The following is an 18,662-nucleotide window of genomic DNA, read 5'->3' as shown; positions in this document are numbered from 1 at the left end:
GACTTCTATTTCTAACAGTTACAGCCTTTTTTCCTGTCTTCTTCGAGATTAACTTAACACTGCTATAGATGTGTCTGTGAATGGCTGGGGAAGAATGTTTTAATTACTCGTGAAGCGTCAAATAAGAAAGCTGTTTGTGTTTGATGTCTGGGAGTTTCAGAACAACTGATAACAACTAGTGACTGTTATGGGATACTATGAGGATCCTTGGTATCTGGCCAGGGGGGCCAAGAGATTAAGAGGAAGAAAAAAGAAGCTGAAGGACGGTTGGGAGACAAGACCTGCAGAGAGTGTACAGAGAGTGTTCCATAAACTTGGAATAGTGCCAAGTGAGTACAAAGGGTGAGAGGAAGACTACGAGCCTTCAGCATGCAAGACCCCTAGAGACCCCCAGAGGAGACTGAGGCGCATGCTTCAGTAGGAGGAACTGGACCCCAGAAGCTAATTATAATAATCTTTTTTTTTTTTTAGAAGTAGTAATGAATATGTATTAGTTTAGGTGCATAAAAATCAGCTGCTTGATGTAACTGGTGTGCGTCCTGGTGGAGCGGAGACTCCCGGTGCACCCAGCGCTGTTTGCTTACCTCTATTCCTTTATATTCTTTTAATAAATCCTATTTTTTTATTTAATCCTAATTTGAATCCTGAGCCATTTATAACACTTGTGTATGCCATTGTTTTGACTGTACCCGTGTCAGATGATGAAGCTGTAGGGGTGGGAGGGAGCAGAATCGTTATTCCAGTGTGTTGTGGACCAAACTTGCTGCCAGGAGTGGGGGTGGGGGTCAGCCACCCAGCCTTACTTTCAGTTATCAGGGATGATCAACTGGTGAAAAGCAGCAGCTCTGCCATGCGGCTCCGCTACCCCCACTCCCTTCTCTTGTGCTGTACCAAAGTTCCCCCAGGCTTTGGTTGGTGCTTTTTGTTGGTGTGAGGAATCCGGGGCGAGCAGTCGGGACTCTGCCGCAGTCACGGGGTCGATGAAGGGTTGTTTAAGTGCCTCTTGGTTTTAAAAGTTGCTCCCCTGAGCTGCTGGCTCTGCTGCCTGCTACAGCAAATGTTCGGGTGCCATCAGCATCGCGCTTGGGCGTGGGCACTGACCCTGCGGAGGACAGAGCTGAGATTCGGGTGTATTGTGTACCCTGCCACCAGCCATCGATTTGTATTTCTTTTTTTCCCCTAGCAGATCAATTTTGAATTATTTTCCGAACTTTTTGCGGCACGGTAGGCTCTTCCCGCTATGATTTGTGAAGCTGTGGGGGCCCTCAGGCATTTGCTGCTGGCAGAGGAAAAGCGCTTGTTGAATTTGTTGTAAATACTTAATGTTGGGACAAAACCACGCGTCTCTGTGTTGAGGGATGGGGATCAAGAAGCAACCCCACTGCTATGCCAGAGTCCCTATAGGCAGTGTGGGTTTTCTCTCTATGCAAGCCTCATTATTCAGAGGCAGAGTATGGCTTCGTCCATTCAAGGTCCAGAATCAGTTGTCAAATGCTAGGCAAAGCCAGTGGCTCCTGGGCTATGTGACAAACTAACCCTAGAGCAAAACTCCTCCTTGTCCTCTTACCTGGGGCCCTTTCTGCGATGCCTTTAGGGTGAGTCAAGGCTATGATCTCCACCTTCTGGGGATGGTGTTTGAGCTATGTCCTACCTCAGTGCTGAGACTCTTTTGCCTCTGTAGAGGCCCTTTGCCATGACACGAGTGACGATGAGAACTAAAATCAACTAGCCTCTGAAACGTTCTTGTTCCCAAGCACAGTTTTTTCACTGGCTTGCTTTAGCTCCTAGCTTTTGGCCGAGAAGCTGTTGTTTCTCTGTGCCTTTAATAAGAGGCTTTCTCTGGAGCCAAGTCAGGATGGCAAGATTGAGCTGGGCAAGGCTATCGAGGAGGAAATTCAATCTTCCCAGCTGGGTGTCTGACCCTTGGAGCCCGGGCCAACTGATCTGAAGCGGCTGTAAAAGCTTTATTTCGCAGCATCGCTGTCTTCCCTGCTTGCATTCTAGGCACGGTGTTTCTGCTGACAGCATCTTCCACCTCCTCAGCAGAAGCTGCTTCTTTCTTTAAATGTAGTACAGGCTGGACGCAAAGAAAGAAACTGTTAGCGGTGCTTTTAGCTATTTAAATGGGGAGAAAACCAGCCAATGTTTATTTCTTTGTCCAGGGCGGACACGAATGCTTGCGTGACGTGGGCTCCTCTCCCACGTCCTTAATTGCCAAGCCAGTAGCGGCTCTGGTGACGTGTCCCGTGGGTGTCTGTGCAGTGACGGGGCTGCCTCACCCCTGTGTACCCCAGGACAGACATTTGGGGGGCTCTTTGCTGCTACCACAGGGCGCAACCTGCGGGTCCTGGGGCAGGCAGGATGAGTGCTGCTGGGCCCGGAGGGTAGGCCTGGCCTGAGAGGAGACAGTAAAGGAGGCAGGTTTGGGGCTTAAAGCAGGCTTGTCCTGCCCCAGCCTTCTCCGGAACCTGTGTGCCTGGCTCTGGAAAGCCGTGACAAGACATAAAATGACTCGCAGCTTGCCAAGAGAGCTGCGGTGCTGGAGGAATGGCCGCCTCAAGGGGCTGAGGCCAGGCACCATCACGGGCAGGACTCGAGAGACGAGGCACGATCTTGGCACAGACACAGAAGGGAAGGGGAAGCACTGCTCTGCTGGCCCTGAGCGGTGCAGCCCCAGGAGAAAAAAAAAATCTGTGTTTCCTTAGGCTGATGTCCACGATGCCTCGTTGTGGGGTTTGGGGCCTTGTCCCGAGCCCGGAACTGTCGTCCCCGTGCTGAGCCCTTAACGCAGCGCCCCAGAACCTCATCTTCCGCTACCTGCAGAACGTGAGTACCGCGGGGAGGGGGCGGGGATGGGGATTTGGGGGGTGTGGGGGGAGTGGGGAGGGTCTGGGGATTCCCCTCGGTGAGTTCGGCTCCTGGCCGTGTCCCGGGACGGGTTTGTGGGGGATGGAGAGCTGTGCGGCATGCTGGTGGGCACGAGGAGCCCGGCGTTTCCCCCTCGTGTAGCTGGGCGTGCAGGGGTGTTCCCTTGTGACTGGAAACGTGTTCTTCACCAAACGTGTAGTATTCACCCGATGGTATAACGCTAAAACGTCGGATTGCTCATTGAAACTGCCCCTGAGAGTTGCTCCTTGGAGCGTTTGGGAGCTGTCGTGGCTGTGGCTAGCAGGTATTTCTGAACACATGAGAGAACAAAACTGCTCAGTGTTTGTGGCCCGACTTACTCTCCTCCTTTGTTCTGCAGATGTCGAGGATCCAGGTGTGGCTCTATGAGCAGGTGAACATGCGGATAGAAGGCTGCATCATCGTGAGTATCCACACGTCCCCACGTTACATCTTTCGTTTTCCCTCATTCACAATCCTGTTTTTTGGTCAAGAAAAGTTATCACAAGGAAAAAAAAGAATTGTACTTCTCTAATAAGTAGTCTTCGTTGTCCGGCCAGGATCGGTAAAAATCCCTGCTCGCCGGTAACTAGAGCCCTTCATAGAGCAGCGGGGGGCGGGGGAAAGGCCTCCTGCCCGGCCCGGCTCCCCTCCGCTGCCCTGAGGGGGAGCAGGCCTCGTGTCCGGGCCCTGCGGGTCGGGTCAGGGTGCCCTGAAGGGAGGGGAAGGGGGGGGGTGCAGGCCGCAGGGCCTGGAGGCAGGGCTGGGGGCTGGGGTGTTCCCTCCCCCCGTATCAGCCCCTTCTGGGCCCTGTGAGGCAGGAGCTGCTGCCCGGGGTTAGGCCCAAGGTCCCCTGTCAGGCCCAGGGCCGCCCTTCCCCTCGCCCTGCCCTTCCCTCCCGCTCCTGAGCCCTTCCTCAGGCCTTGCTGGGCCGTCCATCCGGCTGTCTGTCCATCTATCCAGCCCTCTGGCCATCTGTCCCACCACCCTGCCCTCTCCCTAAGGAAGCAAAGAGTCCCCGGGCTGCCTTCATGGGGAGGGGGGAGTGGGGAGGTTCTGCTGAGAAAAAAATGAAAGATTTCCCCCTTAACGGGCGCCTTGCGAGTTATTTTGAGTTCCAACCTTCTGCCTTCCTTCTGTAGCAGTGCCTCTAAGGGGGGCGCTGTAACGCAGCCCTCATCTGGCGCATTGCTCCTCCGTTCCCCCAAGGAACTGCCTTCAGGATCTGACTAACTCTGGATGCACCCGGTTGTCGCCTTAATTTCTCCTTTAGCTTGCTGAAAAGAACCCTGTTGGGTGACCTTTTGCGTTTCTCGCTTAAAATTTGGATCAAGGAGGTCTGTGTTTCCTTACGCTGATGTCCACGCTGAAGGGGCAGAAGGGTTCCGTGCTGTTGCTTGGGTCAGCCTTGTTGCCAGGTTGGGAATGTTTAGCCTACCGGTGCTTCGGTGCTGTTGGGCTGCACTCAGAGTGTGAGCTCTGGGCGTTATTTCTCAACTACTGCGTTATTGGAGCGTACGGACCCAAGATATTCTGCGGATAGGTGATTTAAGCCACGTCAGAACCACCGCTGTGGCGTGTGCCAGCGTCGGACGCCCGTTCGACTGATCGGGCGGAGCAGGTGAATTGAATTTGGTGCTGGGTGGCGAGGTGGTGTTGGGGGAAGAGCTAGGCTAAGGAGAGCTTCCTCTTGCTCTGCCCCTTCCCATCTCAAACGGCCGCTTCCTGGGGAGATGGGTTCGTTGGGAGGCTAACTACAACGTTACAGTGAGGATGAGGAATCCTCTTTAGTCCCGTAGGTATTTGCTGCCAGGCCGCAGCGTTGATTTCAGAAATTGTATTTAAAAAAGGAAAAAGAAAGGAAATCCGTATTCTTTAACATACTCTCTTGTCTCGGAGAGTAGATGTAGGAGCTTCAGCAGTGCCCTTCCTCCCGAAAGGATTCCCAGTGTCTGCTCAGACACTGAGGAGGAAAATAGAGGAGAGCCACCCGATATAAATAAAGGCAAGAAGGGGTTATGGATTAAGGGAAAACCACTACTTCAAAAATTGGTGCTCTCTACAAACCGGTTAAGGGTTTGGGACCTGCAGGTGCTGCCTCCACCTGTGTGCGTTGCAGTCGTGCCTGTTGCCACTGAGCAAAACGGGGAGAGCTGCTTTGTCGAACGCGGCGTGTTAAAGCACGTGCCACTGCCTGGAAGAAAAGCACGGACTTCCCTCGTGTGGGACTTCTTCCCTAGCCATCTGTGGTTTACCTGATGGTTTCCCATAAGCTGTGAATGTTTAAAAGAAAAAAACCAACAAAACCCAACACCAACGTTGAGAGTGGTGAGGCAGATCCTCACCTGGGGCCTCAGAATCAGCGGTGACATCACCATGCGAAGCATTGTGTGCGCTTCGGGTCGGGGCTGCTGCGAGCCTCGCAGCGGGGAGGGAGAGCGGATGCGGGGTGCCTCTGTGTCAGCCCGCTGCCCTGGTGGCTTCGTGAGCACTGAGAGTTTGACTCCTGTGTTCCCAGCTTTCGCTTGCGCACCTGCGGTGTGGCAGAGCCAGCGAGCTGCTTCCTCAGCTGGAGGAGGAAGAGGAGTGACCTCAACGTTGCCGAGGTAAAGCACAATTCTTGAAAAGATTTGGCAAAGATGTGGGTTGTAGCAGCGCGGCTGCTGCAGCTGCAGCAGATCCTGGAGCATTGGAGAAGACAGAGAGGGGTTTCTTCGTGAAAAGAATGCTGTTAAAAGTGTTTTCATGCCAGAAATGAGGATAAACGCCTCTGTTGTTTGACATCCTCTATTGACCTGGCACATTGGCATTACAGCGTACCTGGCACGCTGTTTGTATTAAAAAAACAGGTCTTTTAGTCAGGGCAGGCCAGAAACCTGCCTTGGCACTTCCACATGGCAGCAATGCTTACAGACCCTGCATCCTGGCTGCCAGGCCAGGATCTAAATCCGATGGTGCTGTTGGTAAACTGAAGCTCAGGAAGCGCTTCTGGGTTTTTCGGTACTTCCATGTGAATTTTTACCCTGTGAAGATGGTGTCTTAAGCTATTTTTGGAACAACAAATAGGTTGAAAAGCAGTTTCAGTTTAACATCTGCATGCTTGGGTGTTATTAACAGAGCTTTGTATACTGAGCTGGTGCTTGGTAGGAGAAAAAACATAAACCTTACCTGGGAAACTTGGACCCCCTCAGCTACATGCTGCTAGGAGGAAACTCAGATGTAAGAACACACTTAAATAACACATCAGCAGAGCTGTTGTGCTCCTGACCACCAAAGGCACCTTTTTCCAACACCGTCGTACTGGAAGTTGATGCAGCCGGTTCCATCCGTAACGTGGGACTGTAGAGTGCTGTAACAGAAATATTTTTTCACAGCTTTGGAGAAAGTGAAGCAGAGAAAACCACACATAACCACTGATAGCTGGACCCCAAACTGCCACAGACTGACAGTGATGCCCACTGGATATCTCCTGCTGCCTTCTGACTGCTCCAGCAGAAGTCCCGTTTTAATTAGCCAGCAGGTCCCTCTGAGTGGCTTTGCTAAAACTCCCGCCGTAGGAAGTATCCTACGGGAGCCAAGTTGCTAAACTGATGTGTGGGTTTCCCTTAACCCCCTCAGCCCTGACTTTCCAGCTCCTGACGACACTGCCAACGTGTGCAGTGTCACCGTGTGCCAACTAGGTGCCAGCTGCCATGGTTTGTATATTGTAAAAGTAGTGATTTGGGACTCGTGAGCACTGAGAACAGGTTAGCAATTGCTTCAGAGCTTTACTTGTGTCGCTCTGGGGCAGGGAGATGGGTGAAACATCTTAGGCTTGAAAGTGATTCCCTGCAGAGTGACGTGCTCAGATCTGCACAACAGATCTGTCGTTCTGGTCACCTTATTAGATCCCTGCTTGAGAGGGTGCTTGCAAGAATCGATTCCTCTTCACCTTGATGTGTCAAGCTAAAGAGAAATCCGTGCCGAAGCACTGTCTGATCAGACGAGTGCCTCGGTTCAGGATTGTTCTTTGACAGCTGCAGAAACACCAGGACAGTCGGCGCCTTCAGGAACAGATTAATTTGATCTTGAGGCTGTCATAAAACAGGTCCCTGAAGTTTGAAGACTCTTCCAATAGTTTGGGCCAGCAAGGAGCAGCTGTAGCTGGCGGCTGCGGTAACTCGGGGCTCAGAGTCTCCCAGAGCGTGGTGAAAGGTGACCCCCAGCTGGCTGCTGGAGGAAGCTGAGGCAGCGTTCAGCTCTAACCTTTGCCTTCTTGGCTGGCATCTTTGCACTCCTGCTGTCAGTGGGTGTTGAGTGTCCTTCCCCCCAGCCTCAGAACGTGCCCTCAGATGCAGGCAGCGTTTAGCAGCTAGAATTCACTCCAATATAAAGAGTACAAATCATGCGTTTTCTGCTTTTGCTTTGGAACTCTTAGCTTGAGGTTTTCCTGCAGGCCATGAGGTTTCTTGCAGCAGCAGGGATGAGTTCTGTTAGCAAGAGGCTGTTCTGTGCTTCGACTGTGGGAAGATGAATGGTTCCCTGTGCACCGTTAAATAGAACTTGACACCTAGCACACCGCACTTGCAGCCTGTGGGGTGCTTTAACAAGCAGGTAAATCAGCAGAGGCTGTTTTGCAGCCGGGGTGATGCTGGCTGATTAAAAAGCAGGGGCAGAACAAGGAGTTTCTGGTGTTTGTTCTTGCTTGTCATCCGACTCTCCACTTCCACTGTTCTTTAAAAAAACAAAAACAAAAACAAACAAAAAAAAAAACAAGGGGTAAGCATCTTGAATATCTTTACTAGAAATGGAAGGCACAAAACAAGCCAGCAACAGAGACTGTCCAAGAGAAATACTTGGTGCTTTATAAACAAACAAGGAAGTACCCTTAGGTAGGTGTGATAATCCTCCTCTAATGCGTTTTTGGAGTGCAAAAATAGATTTGTCCCTTTCTTGCTCTTCTCTCCAGGACAAAGGCAGAATAGCCAACTGCAAAGTTAGAGCAGGGAGGTCCGTTTGTTCCATACTGAGAAAGACAAGCCTGTAAAACAAACTAGACAGATTTTCTTTGTGTTATTTATCTTCCTTCAGCAAAGGCAAAGCTTATGACACCTGTTGGTGTGTATTTCCAGGATTTGGGAAAAAGGCTTTGCTCTCTTCGAGAGACTGATAACTTGATTCGATCAACTGAAGAAAGCTGGAAAACTGTTTGTTCCTCATTATTTTTCGCTTGTTACTTTCTTTAGGGTTACTTTTAAAAAGCAGATTTCACTGATCACAAGCCAGTAGAAGACTTTCAGCCCAAGCAAGGGTGAAGACAGCTCTCTCCAAGAGCAGAGGAAGTCCCTGTGGAGAGAAGCCGAGCTTGTTAGCAGAACTCGTCGGCATGTCTAAACAAGGAGACGATTGCTACTTCTATTTCTATTCTACCTGTACCAAGGTATGGCTGGCTTTCCTTTGCTTTGCTTTGTTTCCCCAGTTTTTTCAGGAAGGAGTAGATTAGGAGGAGGAAGCACACTGGTCTGTGGTTAACTTGAGAACCAGATAGATTCTGAATTCAGTTGTAGCAACATTAGGCAGCAGCATGGCCATTTTTGAGGCTGTACTCTTTTCCTTGTTGGTTTCCTTTTGGTTCCAGGGAGACAAATGTGCCTACCGCCACTGCGAAGCTGCTCTGGGCAATGAGACGGTCTGCAAGCTGTGGCAGGAGGGTCGTTGTTTCAGGAATGTCTGCCGATTCAGACACATGGAAATTGACGTGAGTGCCTAACGATGTGTTCTCAAAAGAAATCAACAAAAGCCTTTTTCAGTGCCCTAGGTGTACTGATGGTGCTTTTGCAGGATAGATTCGTTTGCTTCCAAATCATACTGGTTTCTCTTACCAAGAGAGGGGGTGGGAGGAAGCAGAGGGAAATAAAATCAATGCCTTAGGTATGTCTTAGCAAGATATATCTATTTTTTGATTATTAGATGCTGACAGTTTTCTCAACAGATGCAGAATAGCTGTTAAATAGACTGCTAAAACCTGCTGGAGCAGGGGGGTAATAAACAGGCTGTTCTATCCTCATGGGAGCAGGCTTGATAAGGAACTATTGGGTCTCTTCTGAGCCACAGTCCTTCAGCTAACGCTGTTCTAGCTGCCTGGGGTAGGAAGTGGGGAAAGTTAAAGGTGCAGAAGAACTAAGTCTCCAAGAAGTAGTTCTAGACAGGGTTAACCTAGGCAATTTCGGATGTTCTTTTTCCCTCTGAATAATCCTAGTATAATCCTAGGTGTATTAGTTTAACCCACCCTCAACTGATGTCTGCGAGTGCCTGTCTTCTCAAACTGAATGATGACAAATCTAAATGTGCATAGTGGTTGCAGCTTATGCAAACTTTGTGAATATGCCCAGAAATACTCCACTTAACTGAGAACCTGACCTTTGGAATGATGTTTCAGCACTGTGTTGTGACAGCTGTCATGATCTGGAGCTGCGCATCTCTTTGCAAGCCTCAGGTGCATGTTATCACGAGCTTTTCTTTCTTTCTGTCTTCAGAAAAAGCGCAGTGAGATTCCTTGCTACTGGGAGAACCAGCCGGGAGGCTGTCAGAAAGCCAACTGTGCTTTTCATCATGCAAAGGGACGTTACATCGATGGACAATTCTTACCACCAAGCAAGAGTGAGTTTAGGTCCTTTTTCTTTAAGCGCTGAAGACTTAATGTTGAGTATTACTTCGTGGGTGCCAATCCTGTAGGGGGCATCAGGTAACTGTTCATTTGTGAGTGCAGGAAAAGGTCTGCAGTCATAGGTGGTCAGTTAAACCGAGTGTACTGCTGGTGTTTGTTTTCTGCTTTCGTGCTCGGCTTCTCTTTGCTTTGTGTGATGTTTGCCTTGCAGTTTGCTTCCTGTTGTTTCATCTTTTGCTGGGTGGTAGGGAGACGTGTTGTTGTTCGAAGGGAAGTCATTGTTCCCGGTGTAAACAGTGATGGGATGGGCAAAAGGAGATGCTGAATTCGTTGTCTGTGCGGGTTATCTGCCTTTCCTACCATCTCTTTGCATTGTGGTCAAAGTTTTAAACTGCCATATTACCGATGATCCTCCTCTTCCTCTAGCTACACTGCCAAGTCCGCCTGAGTCCGCGGACGATGAGTTGAAAGTGGCTCAGATGTCACTGCAGCAAAAGAAACTTTCTGTCCAGTCAAATCCCTCTCCACAGCTAAGGGGGTGATGAAAGTGGAAAACTCTGAAAATGTCCCAAGCCCTACACACCCTCCAGTTGTAATCAATGCTGCAGATGATGATGAAGATGATGATGGTGAGCATGTGTTGGTTCTTGGAAGGAATTTCTGCTGTAAATGATTGTGTTAAATCTTTGGTTCTTGAAGGAATCTGTGCTGTACATGAATGTAGAAATCACAGATGACCCGAGGTCTGACTAGCGATAGGGCAGGCAGTCTGGCCAGGTCACTGGTGGCTTTGTCTGGCAGTCAGTGGACAGAACCTGAAACGTTGGAGGAAAGCTTAGAACCACTCCTGCTTTAGCTGGTCTGTTGTGTAAAGTTCTATGTGAAACTAGGAAGGAAATTTCTTATTCCTGTCTGAAGAGCAACGTGTTGTGTAGTAGTTAAAGCTGCAGAGAGAATCTAGAGTCCTAGATGTTTTGTCCTAGTGTATTCTACTTCGGAGTTCAATAGGGGGGTAACTGAAAAACAGAAGAGTAACGAGAAGAAAGAGCTGTAGAAGACAGTGCTATATAAGAAGCAATTTCTGAAGCATTAAAGAGGCTGACAGTGGCAGGTGTGGACACAGTATGACAGGAGTTTGTGTATAAATTGTTTAGAGCTGTGCAAATGCCTTTTAAAGGGAAAAAAGCGTGGAAGTACTTTTACTCGTAGACATTCACCTTAGAAAGGACTATTTCTCAGCATTTGTACCTAATAATATTCTGCTTGCTTATGCAGCTTTGTTCTGCACAAAGTATAGCTGTCAAGCAGACTCAGATTCACGCTCTACTATCTCAGCTGGAATTTGGAGGAAGCACTGAGACTCTTAATATTTTTTTTCTATGTTAATTATAGTTAAAATATGAGTTTATGTGGTTTAGCTGTCAAAACAGTGTCTGACTGGGTTTTTTGGACATGGGCTAACAGGATAATATTTCTGTTGGCTACTGGTTTCTGTGAAATAGAAAAAAAATTCCCTTCTGTTTTAGGGGAGGAACCTGTGGTTCGACTAGATCTTGCTGATAGACAAGGAAAACGGAAAGCCTCCGCAGGTAAGAACTTTTTATGAGCTTTTACGTAGGTGCTGCCTTCTATATATGACTGCAGTAAAGAGTATTTTTGAGGTATGAAAGGAAAATACATTGCAGTGGAGATCTGTGTTGACTGCAGAAATGGCAAAAAAAAATAAAAAAAATCATTTAGCAGCTGAAAGGCAATTCTATGAAAATATGCTTGAAAAATAGAAGCTTATTGTTGACTGTTCTCAAACCTTCCTGCAAAGAAAAGTTCTTACAATATTCCTTGTTTTCTCTGAAGATGATGTAAGCACCGTTCCAGTGAAGCGCAGCCTTGCTGAAAGGCTGGGGAAGAAGGTAGAGGCTCCGGGAAATGCTGACAAAGCCCCCAAGAGAGATCCAGGTACTAAACGGGCATCTGGATTGGATTCCTGGGTTTTGTATTTAGTCTTTCTGTTTGTCCTTTTCCAGTGATGTTTCTTTTTGCATGTTGGCTGAGGTCGTAATCACTGGGATTCAAAGTTCCCTTTCCTGTCTTGTTTTGAACTGTGAACCTGAAGTTGACATTATGCAGCCTCCCTAATTCGTTCTGTTTCTGTTTTGCAGTTCAAGTTGCCAAGTCTCTGAAGGACAGGCTGGGATTACCTCCTAAACAGACCAGCACTGAGAGAGGTAACAGCTAGATATTAAATATGCTTTCTCCTCCTTCCTTTCCATGAACTTGGACTGCTTTCATCCATCCCTAAAAACTAATGTAAACGAAAACAAAGAACTGATGCCTCTTGCTTGAGTGCTGAAGCTCTTCTGACAGCCACTATCAGAAATCTGGCTCTAGGTGTGTGTTTCTTTTCTACTTGTGCCTTGTCAAGGTTTTTAGCTGCTTCTGTGAACCGTTACGTACCCTTAGAATAGAACCACTGCCAGGAGCAGGAATTTGAAATGCAGTCTGAAAAAGTACTAAAGTAAAGCAGCATTTCTGTGTAGCAGTTCTCTCTGGGTAGGGCTGGTCTTCAAAATACAAGTGGCTCAGAGGAGGAGGAGAATGTTGTTCTGAGGATATTGTTCTAAGATGCATTATTGGGAACACTCCAGATTAGTTTTCCTTAGCGCTCTGACAAATTTTGGAGACTTAAAATATTGCTGGACTCTCTTTAAATGTTGGTGCTTCTCCTCATTTCTTGATGATGACAGGGAAGGCTGCTAAGCCGATGGGAGAGATCCGTGTGAAAACACTGGAGGAAATCCGTCGTGAGAAAGCTCTTCGGGGACGCGAAACTCAAGCCAAAGGCGAGGCTGAAGGGCATGGTAAAACTGAAGATTCCAGCGCAGGGGCAAGACCTGCTCGTGCAGGTCGCATCAAAACTTTCCCTGAAGCCTTGTCTGAAAAAAAGAATAATCGCTTGGTAGAAGAGAAGAAAAAAGCAGGAGAATCCCCTAGCAAGAGCAAAATTCAGGGTGAGTCCAAGAAGCAGCTCGCTCTGTCCGGGCGAATGGATTGCACATTGTAGCCTTTCTCTCTCTCTCTCATGGGACACGAGGATGCACAAATGCACAAAGGAAACAAGTACCCAGCTTTCTTTATTTCTGCCGTTGACAAAACTTTTTTTTGTCTTTTTTTAAAGCACCTGAAAAAGAAGAAAAGAAGGCAGTGAAATTGAACCGGCCTTTTCCTACCCTTTCCTCTGTAGCTGATGTACAGGTGAGTCCTCTGTGAAGACACACATCCATTCGTACAATTTCTGATAATTCTGCCAAGTTTGGTTACTCACCGTGTGCCACCCTCTTGAGTGTGTTCTTACCCTTCAGCACCTGGTAGGAGCTGCAGAGCAGTCTAAATCCTATCGCCAGCAGCATTTCCAGACAACTCTGCAATCCTCAAACTTGGAATCAGTCTCTTTATACCACAGCAACAAAGAAACCCTGTTAGCACCAGCTGAAATCTACACGGTTAACGTGGAGGGAATTCTTTTTGTTCTTACTGACTTGAGCTGTCAGACGTGAAGGATTTAATACGGAAGGCCAGAGTTCTGTGTTGAAGGAAATCAATCTGTCAGTGGATACTGTATAGGGGAACTTGTATGACTTTCTGCTGCTTAAAAAGAATGTGATAAATAGATGTACAGCAGAACACCCTAGCTGTCTAAAGAAGCTTGCCACAGTGGATATTGCAGATATGCGAGACTGTGTCCATAGTAAAGCATGGCTCTTGTTACATGCAGAATTTTATGGAAAAAAAAAAAAAAAAAAAAACAACAACAGTAACCTGAAGGATATTAATATGCTGTTCCACATCAAGACCATTTTGGAGGGATTGCTGATCAGATTTTCTTAACGAAATCTCCACGCACGGATTTTTTTTTTTTTTTTTGTCCTATTCATGCACTACTTTTCTTTCCTTCTAGCCCACTCAGCAGAGTGGAACTCGTAAATGTCCAGAGAAGAGCTTTGAAGAGAGCCGGTGGGAGAAGTGGCAACAGCGAGAACAACAAGAGAAGCTTCGGAAGGAGGAAGCTGCTGTCAAATCTACTGCTGGCTTCTTTAATACTGAACCAGCAGGGAAAGTGGCAGCTCAATTTCAGGGCCAGGAAGCTAAAAGTAAGTGTTGAAGGTTAAGAGTTCCTTAGGTTGTCTTCTGAAATACAGACAGAACATGACGATTCTCATGCTGTAACTCTGGCTGGGTGCATTTTGCCACGCAATGCTACGAAGCGAAGTGTGTACTTTCTTTTTCTTAGTTTGTTTCTTTTCCTGACAGCCAGATGTTAGGTAAGGAACGGGAGACTAGAAAATGACACTCCAAATTTGGACGTTGTAGAACAACTTAACTGTGGGACATCACTGCAAGGGAGAGGAAGCTGGTACAACAGTTGCATACACTCTTGTCCTACTCTAACTGCTGCTTTTTCCTTTCCTAGAGGGAGCAGGACTTTAACTATAAAAGCTGTCTAGATTTGTGAACCCAGCTGACACTTAGGATTGCTATGTGTCTGCGGTTTGCCTTGTCCTGGATTATTATTTACTGTAGCTATTGGGTTTCTTTGTTCCTTTGTATGGATTGTTGGTAGACAGAGTTTACTATGTGGAAAACATTCCTGAGAATCCAGGCAATGGCAGTGTAATTCTGCTGGCCAAATGCATTTAACTGTGTAGAAGGACTGTGGAAATGATGAAGAGAACCTGGATTTTTCCTGAGGCGGAGCAAGACTGTATCAGTTCTCTCTTCCTTTTACTCTAGCCAACTTGATGACATCTGCGAAGCCTTCGGGTGGGAAAGTCACTTTCCCCAAGAAGAAGGCACTGAAACGTAAGGCACCTGGGAGTTATCCCTCTGCCGTAGCAGCTGTGGAACTACGGACTGCCTTTGCTGCTGACATGATGGGACCTCCAGCCAAAAAAGCAGCCATGGTAAGGCCAGGGGCTAATGCAGAGATGGATCCCTTGTTAAATTTCTACCCTCCTCTAGGAGAAAAGGTGGAAAACTCAAACGTTCTGCAGGCCTTCTGTTTCCTTTTAAATCCGGGAGCTGTCTCCAGGATGCTTGTAGAACCCTTCTGTATTTAGGAGATGAATGGCACTCTTTAACCGGTACTCTGGTGCTGTGATTTCTCTGGTGTGGGGGATTTTGTCCATTCATGCCATGTTCTTAAAAGACACAAGAGCATGAGTAACGTCCAGGTGAATGTGAACTTTCTTCAGGAGCACCTTGGTTTTGTATTTTGGCCACGGCTCCGCAATGCCAGAGGAGAAGCAGTGTGGAGGAAAAAGCTATTAAGGAATCTTTTACCCATGTGTCATAAATACTGTTTTGCTGCTTTCTAGGGTGTTTCAGACGTGCCGGAGCACATCCCAGCCATCAGACTTGAAGAAAATCCCCCAAACAGGTGACAACCCCAACTTGTTCTTTTTCTTGATCAGTGTATATCCCCAGGGAAACGTATGTTCTGTCACATGTGGGAAAAAATGAGGGTTCTGAGATAATTAAAGCCAAAATCCATCAAAGGAATAAGTCACCTGAAACCACTTTCTAGCAGGAAATCTAGCAGGATTGCTTAATTAGGCTTTCTTTAAATGCTGCAAGTCAGCACAGCTTTCCAGTGACTTCTTGGGTTGTCTGAATACCTGAACGAGGAGGAGGTGAAGTTCCTCTTCCTCGTGAGGTGATAGATGAGGAGTAGTGTCCTCTGCCTTTTGGTCCTCAAGAATGCCACCTCAACTCCAGGTGCCCTGGCTTCACGGATAAAGCCCCAGACTGAAAAATGTAGCTGGTAACACATCGGGCTCTAAATGTAGCCCTGGGTGGATTGATAACAATCCCTGTGTAAGATTGAAGCGTAGGAGGGCTTGCCTACAGTTTTAAGAGGCGGTTTGCAGAAAAGGGATTTCCCGTTAAGAAATGGCATATCCTGATTGTTCTTTCTTGCTCTCCCAAGACCTGAAATGCGTCTTGGAAGCCCGGCAAGATTTGAGGAGCAGATGGAGATCGATCTCGAGACCTCGACCTCAGCTTCTTCCCAGCTAGAAGAGGCACGCACACGCCGGCTGAGTTCCACGGGGAATGCGCCCTTATCTGCGGATGAAGATTTTGAGAAGCTACTTTGGGAAATCTCAGGAGGCAGACTGGAAGCCGAAATCGACTTAGACCCAGGGAAGGACGACGATGACCTCCTCCTTGAACTCTCCGAGATGATTGACAGTTGAACCGTGTAGTCCTATGGTATATTTAAAAAAAAAAAAAAAAAATTAAAACTGTTCTTCTTGTTGGTGTACTGGGTCTGGCTGGAATGTTAACTTTCCCGGCAGCAGCCCATACACTGCCGTACTCTGTACTTGTAGCTGGAACAACAGATTTATCACAGCAGTGTTGTGTCTATTGCTGAGCTGCGGTGGCACAGTATTGGGCCTTTCTCTCACCCTCCTAGGGGATGGGCAAAAAGTGTGGAGAGAAACATCACTAGGGCAGCTGACCTAAACCAATCAAAGGGATATTCGATACCAAGTGATGTCACACTCAGCAATAAAAGGTGGAAACAGGAAGAAGAGGGGAGGGGTGGGCTCTCGTTGAGAAGACGTCGGTCCTCCTCTTGAACACCGTCTGCGTGCGTTGAGGCCTTGCTTCAAGGACGTGGTCAATCAGCGCTCATTTTTGGGATGTAGAGAGTAATTTCTTTCCTCTGCACTTCCATATAGCCTTCATTTATTTTGTTTGTTTGTTTTCCTCCCTTCTTTTTATTTTCCCTTTTCCCCTCCCTTTTCCCCTTTCCCTTTTTATTTCCCCTTAGTTAAATTGTTTAGTTCATGGTAGTCTTTATTTAATTATTATAATTATTTCCCTTTAATTAAATTAGTCTTATCTCAACCCGTGAGTTGTTCTTTGCTTTACTTCTCCCCCTCCTCATCTAAAGGAGGGGGAGTGAGAGAGCGGTTGTGGGGTTTAGTTGCCCAGCATGGTAAAACCACCACAGTTGGATACCCGTTCCACAGGGAACGCGCCCTTATCTGCGGATGAAGATTTTGAGAAGCTACTTTGGGAAATCTCAGGAGGCAGACTGGAAGCCGAAATCGACTTAGACCCAGGGAAGGACGAGGATGACCTCCTCCTTGAACTCTCCAAGATGATTGACAGTTGAACCGCGTAGTCCTATGGTATATTTAAAAAAAAAATAAAAATTAAAACTGTTCTTCTTGCTGGATACCCCGAGGTGATCCTTTTTCTAACTGAGGCTTTGCAATGAGACTTAAAGCACAGTCCGAAGTGGTAGAAATTGGCAGGATCTGCACTCAGTTGTCCTAAATTTCCCTGCTGGTCAGAGTTAAGGTCTTGTGCATCCGTTCTGTAACTATAGGTGGCAACCTTCGATATCGAGAGGACAAAGCACTTCTTTTGGCACAGAAAGATCTCCATTGGCACGCCACGGTGGCTGCAAATCGATCTTCTGATGGAGCGATGCTCTGAAGGCTTAAAGGTAAAGCTTCTTCCTTCCTCCCCCCTTGGCACAACTCGATGTTGGGCACATTGTGAAGCTTCGGTGTTCTGATTTCTCAGACAGTTGATACCCAAATCCTGGAGTTACTATGTCGACTCTTGACTTTTACTTGTGTATGCCATTGTTTTGACTGTACCCGTGTCAGATGATGAAGCTGTAGGGGTGGGAGGGAGCAGAATTGTTATTCCAGTGTGTTGTGGACCAAACTTGCTGCCAGGAGTGGGGGTGGGGGTCAGCCACCCAGACTTACTTTCAGTTATCAGGGATGATCAACTGGTGAAAAGCAGCAGCTCTGCCATGCGGCTCCGCTACCCCCACTCCCTTCTGTTGTGCTGTACCAAAGTTCCCCCAGGCTTTGGTTGGTGCTTTTTGTTGGTGTGAGGAATCCGGGGCGAGCAGTCGGGACTCTGCCGCAGTCACGGGGTCGATGAAGGGTTGTTTAAGTGCCTCTTGGTTTTAAAAGTTGCTCCCCTGAGCTGCTGGCTCTGCTGCCTGCTACAGCAAATGTTCGGGTGCCATCAGCATCGCGCTTGGGCGTGGGCACTGACCCTGCGGAGGACAGAGCTGAGATTGGGTTGTATTGTGTACCCTGCCACCAGCCATCGATTTTTTTACCCCTAGCAGATCAATTTTGAATTATTTTCCGAACTTTTTGCGGCACAGTAGGCTCTTCCCGCTATGATTTGTGAAGCTGTGGGGGCCCTCAGGCATTTGCTGCTGGCAGAGGAAAAGCGCTTGTTGAATTTGTTGTAAATACTTAATGTTGGGACAAAACCACGCGTCTCTGTGTTGAGGGATGGGGATCAAGAAGCAACCCCACTGCTATGCCAGAGTCCCTATAGGCAGTGTGGGTTTTCTCTCTATGCAAGCCTCATTATTCAGAGGCAGAGTATGGCTTCGTCCATTCAAGGTCCAGAATCAGTTGTCAAATGCTAGGCAAAGCCAGTGGCTCCTGGGTTATGTGACAAACTAACCCTAGAGCAAAACTCCTCCTTGTCCTCTTACCTGGGGCCCTTTCTGCGATGCCTTTAGGGTGAGTCAAGGCTATGATCTCCACCTTCTGGGGATGGTGTTTGAGCTATGTCCTACCTCAGTGCTGAGACTCTTTTGCCTCTGTAGAGGCCCTTTGCCATGACACGAGTGACGATGAGAACTAAAATCAACTAGCCTCTGAAACGTTCTTGTTCCCAAGCACAGTTTTTTCACTGGCTTGCTTTAACTCCTAGTTTTTGGCCGAGAAGCTGTTGTTTCTCTGTGCCTTTAATAAGAGGCTTTCTCTGGAGCCAAGTCAGGATGGCAAGATTGAGCTGGGCAAGGCTATCGAGGAGGAAATTCAATCTTCCCAGCTGGGTGTCTGACCCTTGGAGCCCGGGCCAACTGATCTGAAGCGGCTGTAAAAGCTTTATTTCGCAGCATCGCTGTCTTCCCTGCTTGCATTCTAGGCACGGTGTTTCTGCTGACAGCATCTTCCACCTCCTCAGCAGAAGCTGCTTCTTTCTTTAAACGTAGTACAGGCTGGACGCAAAGAAAGAAACTGTTAGCGGTGCTTTTAGCTATTTAAATGGGGAGAAAACCAGCCAATGTTTATTTCTT

At 47.8% G+C, this 18,662-nt stretch overlaps 1 pseudogene; it reads left to right on the top strand.

Moving 5' to 3' along the window:
* Positions 1 to 2,721: 2,721 nt before the first annotated feature.
* Positions 2,722 to 18,245, top strand: LOC137843873 (zinc finger CCCH domain-containing protein 11A-like; annotated as a pseudogene).
* Positions 18,246 to 18,662: the final 417 nt, after the last annotated feature.

This window comes from Anas acuta, chromosome 24 (genome assembly GCF_963932015.1).
Source record: "Anas acuta chromosome 24, bAnaAcu1.1, whole genome shotgun sequence".
In the NCBI taxonomy this organism is placed as follows: Eukaryota; Metazoa; Chordata; class Aves; order Anseriformes; family Anatidae; genus Anas; species Anas acuta.
Note: the sequence above shows the minus strand (reverse complement) of the source record. Positions and strands in the feature narration are given on the sequence as shown.